Source organism: Pongo abelii, chromosome 7 (genome assembly GCF_028885655.2).
Source record: "Pongo abelii isolate AG06213 chromosome 7, NHGRI_mPonAbe1-v2.0_pri, whole genome shotgun sequence".
In the NCBI taxonomy this organism is placed as follows: Eukaryota; Metazoa; Chordata; class Mammalia; order Primates; family Hominidae; genus Pongo; species Pongo abelii.
In genome coordinates this window covers 109,725,600-109,730,292 of record NC_071992.2, presented here as the reverse complement: position 1 = coordinate 109,730,292, position 4,693 = coordinate 109,725,600, and the positions used below count along the sequence as shown (strand labels likewise).

General features: G+C 40.4%; 1 long non-coding RNA gene across 1 annotated transcript; it reads right to left on the bottom strand.

Annotated features, from left to right (window-relative positions):
• Positions 1–1,726: 1,726 nt before the first annotated feature.
• On the bottom strand, positions 1,727–4,325 carry LOC129047480 (uncharacterized). Its single transcript, XR_008509192.2, has 3 exons — positions 3,027–4,325; positions 2,171–2,261; positions 1,727–2,004 (listed from the first exon to the last, which is right to left on the bottom strand). It is a non-coding gene; the product is annotated as an uncharacterized LOC129047480 (long non-coding RNA).
• Positions 4,326–4,693: the final 368 nt, after the last annotated feature.

Genomic DNA, 4,693 nt, shown 5'->3' with positions numbered 1-4,693 from the left:
TAATGAGAAAACATTTGCTGGAACAAGACTTATACTCTCCATAAAATGCAGACTTGGCATTCATTCCATTTCTTTTTTGGAGGCTAAAAATGTCTTTGTCTACTGGTGCTGGTTAAAAGTTGTCTAATCAACATCATCATCATGCTCTGTCCCTCCTGAGAAAGCCAGCTGGGATCTCTGGTTCTATCAAGGAGCAAGTTTTAATACAGCCACTTTCCTTTCAACATATTGGCTGGGAAATCTCCCCTGCTGGGAAGTAAAAAGCTTTAATTTTGTGAATCATCAAAGCTTTTTCTTATACATGGCGTAGAATAACCTTTCCTTTTCAGAAAGTCTAATCCAATAGCCTCCCAGACCTCAGGATGTCACCAAATGGCATGTGCGTGCAAGAAGAACAAAGGAGGAAGCCATTCAAAGCCCAGCTGCATATTGCATAACACCTTGAATTAGAAAATCCACGACCCACAAAACACTTACCTACTTTGTGGGGTTTAAATAAAGCAGAGTGCTGCTCCTCTTTAAAGAACTGCTTTACAGTTATCTTCCTGTCAGAATTCCAATTATTCTATGACTCAGTGGGTAAGTGTTTAGCTTTTCGAAAACTTTTTTTGGGGTAAGAATGTGAACAAGTTTTTATAAGTTTGTAAAGGAAAAGTTATGTAATAATGCTCAGATGCATCAAATACATTTTATTTCATTATTTGAAATACAATATTTTCTTAATGTTTTAAGAATTGGATTTTATCTATAAAATTGATGAACATTTTCTTTGGTACATCTGAAAAACATAGTTATTCCCTCCTATCTAGGAATTAACTGATATTTGTGACAGGGTTGGGAGTATTCAATATGCACCTCTCTCAGACCTTGGGACTAAGGTTTCCATATAAGAAGAATAAGGCTGAAAATTTTTATGTACCAGGGATTCATTTTTCCTAATTTTTACAAAACCAGTGCACGGGCACTTTTTGTTTCCTCTGTACAAAAGACTAGCTGCTGCTCACTTTCTCCACTTCCATTTAGCTCTAGGGACACGGCTAGATGATACTTCTCAACTCTCCTTGCAGATAAGCATGGCTCTGTGGCTCATTCTGGCTGAGGGAACATGCACAGAAGTGATGCGCCCACCTTCAGCCTGGCCCATAGAAACCTCTCCCTTGCAGTCTTCTTGTCCACAGTCCACTCGCTGAGTGGCAAAGGATCCAGGCAAAGAAGTAGAGGCTCTAAAAGGGTACTCAAGTCACAAAATGAACCATCACATGCCAATCATAAATATCCACAATGTTGAACTTTGAGTGAGAGAGAAATTTTTTACTGTGTGTGCAGCACACCAACATGGCACATGTATACATATGTAACAAACCTGCACATTGTGCACATGTACCCTAAAACTTAAAGTGTAATAACAATAAAATTTAAAAAAATTTTTATTGTGTTAGATCACTGATATGTTAGAGTGCTATTGTTTTTGTTTTAAACTAGCTCTTAATATAATCACCCGATGTCCTTGCTTCTTTCTTTTGGCCTCCCTCTGCTCTCCTTTTTCTTGCTCCTATTATTTTTCCTTATCATATGATTAGGTGTTTCTGATTTAATAACCAAATCAAAATATCCTTAGTGGATTTAGGATTAAACCCTCGACGATGTTGAAATAATAAGCAGACTCAATTGATTTAATTAGGAGAAAAGGTTTCACCAATTCGACTTCTTAAAAAGTTTACAAGCTAAATATTTGAGATAACTTTTATTAAACAATGCTTGAGTGGATGAGCATTTATCTAGTTTACAGATCACATAAGAATCATGGTAATTGGGACAAACATGGTGATCTCAGCACGAATGACCCAGCAGATGTGTACAAGACAAGCCTCTGCTGATAAGGAGGAAAACTAATGTGCATGAACTTGGAAAGAGAGACTTGGAAATTCAGCCAACTATCTTTATTTGAATGGCTCTGCGGCTTCTGGTGGGCACACAAAGACATTGAAACACAGGGTCAAACATCTGTAAGAGCAGGCCAGAATGAGTGTTAGTACTGCAAATAACTGGGTGAAGCTTCCAAAATCATTAAAGTTTCAAAAAAGCTTTTCACAAAAAATCTAAAACTAAAATTCCAGTCTGATTTTGCATAAGCTGCTTTCTTTCAGACTCCATTTAGTGGTTAACTCACCCTCTTCTCTCCTCCACGTAGGTGGTTCTCAAACTGGGCTCAGTTAAACCTGTTCAGAGGCTGTCTCAAGAAGTGGGCTCCAGGCAATTCACTGTGGATTTAACCAGAAAAGCTTCATTTTGAGCTGTTTTGCAAACTGGGTTTTAGCGTAAGTGTTTATTTTGTGTGTGAGTGGAAAGTTTCCTTGGCTTTAAAGGGCTACAAACCATTGCTTTATGTATTACCTGGACATCACATCTACTGTCAGAGGTTTAGTCTCACAAATACCCAGTAATGTCCAAATCTGAATCTATGGCACATCTCTTTTCTGAGCACCCCCCTCATAGTCCCACTCACATTTCACATCTCCGCTTACTGGATGTCTCATAGACACCTCGTCACAATATTCCTGAAATAGAACGTATTATCCTGCCTACTCTTCTTCCTTAATTAATGACATCACCATTCACCCGATTACTCAACATAAAACTCTGAATCATTCTGACCCCCTTTCCTCTCTCTCTCTATATCCAATCTGTCATTAGGTTCTGTTTTGTAAAGTGTCCTAAATATTCTTTAAATATGTCCTTTCTCTCCACCCTCACTGCCACTGCCTTGGCGTAGGCCCTTGTCATCATCCTTCATCTGGATCATTAAAATAGTCTCCAGATGGTTCTCATATCACTCTGCTTTGTGGCTGCCTTGAGGGTTTATATAAAATACAGTAGAACGCATAACAGTTAACATTTATGTTTAGCTTTGTAGTCAACCGATGCTTTCATGTACATTGTCGTATTTAAGTCTCACAACATTTCAACAAAAAGACATTGTTATTATTCTTAATTCAGAACAGGAAAATGATGCCTAAGAAAATTACCTTGAACAAGGAGTCTCATCAAGTCATAGGACTGTGATTTGAACCCAGATCCAAAGACTCTAAAGTTTACTCTGATGACATTAAGCTATACCTCCAAACAGGCATCACCATGCCTAAAAGAGAAAGTGCAGAACTTTTAGTCTGAGAAAGCCTCTTTATAGTCATGCCCCACAGAGCATATTTAGTAGTTAATAATAGAGTTCTAGAGTTAGAACTCACATTATAGTGTGAAAACTTAGAGAAATTATATAAACTCTCTAATCTGCAGTTTCTTAGTTTCTTAATCTGTGAAGTGTGGCTAATAATAGAGTTTATCCTACAAGGTTGTTGTGGGGCTTAAATAAGGTCGTGAGTGTGAAGCCCTTCACACTTGGCCTGTCCCGGAGAAAGTGCCCAATGAATGTTGGTTGTTGGTACCGATTTACCAGCCTCATCCTGCACCATTTCCATTCCGTCTTCCACCCTTCAAACAGACCAGACCATATTCTCTGCTACTTCTTCTTTGAAGCCTCAAAAATTCAGGTTGATGACTCCCCGACCACTTTATACCACCCTACAGTTAGATACTTGGTCGGAGAGTATAGCCTTTAAGTCAGCAGTGGATTGTTTCCTGGGGTTGGTCAATAGGGCCTTGAGAAAGTCCCCCACACAACAGAATGTTCTTCCCACAAGCTCTCGCTGGCCTCCTGCTTTAGGCTTCCCATCTCCTTGCTCTGCCTCTCCCCCATCCCCTGCCATTTCTGACTTCAGATGTGTCCCCTAGGCTTGCTCTGGCTCCACTTTCCAGCCAGCTGCCTGGCCCCAGCGTCGTGGCAGCTATCTGACCTCAGCTCCACACCAGTGCTGTGCTTCTGGCCAAGGCTTTGGCATCTTGGTCCTACTGTCTCTGGCATCTGACCTCAGTCTGTCCTGTTTCTAGCTTTCCTGGAGCTGACAACTCCCAGGGACTGATCAACAATGGTTCAGATGGGATGATCATAGCTCTTATCATACTGTTTCGTGTTATTTCTTTGTCTTTCTCGTCCATTAGGCTAAACTCTTCCAGGACAGAAAGACCTTGTCTTTGATCTTAGTAGATCCTTCATAGCATCAGGTTTAGCATAAGTGAGTGCTTGTTGATTGAATAGACTATTCTTTCTCCACATAGAGGCATCTGATAGCACAATCTTCTGAAACTGCTGTTGTACAACCACATTCAGACTAATGGGAGGTACACACAACTGTGGTCATATGTGAAGTTTTTTTCCCCATCAGAATAATATTAAAAAAAATCACCCCTAAAATAGTCTTAAAAAATTATTTTCCTGCTGGGCGCAGTGGCTCACACCTGTAATCCTAGCACTTTGGGAGGCCAAGGCGGGCGGATCACCTGAGGTCGGGAGTTCAAGATCAGCCTGGCTAACATGGTGAAACCCCGTCTCTACTAAACTTACAAAATTAGCTGGGCGTGGTGGCGCATGCCTGTAATCCCAGCTACTGGGGAGGCTGAAGCAGGAGAATCACTTGAACCTGGGAGGCGGAGGTTGCAGTGAGCCGCAATCATGCCACTACACTCCATCCTGGGAAATGGAGTGAGACTCTGTCTCCAAAAAAAAAAAAAAAAATTATTTTCCATTATGTGCTGACAAGTTTCTATAAATTCGACTATGTTATCAATTGTCCTCATT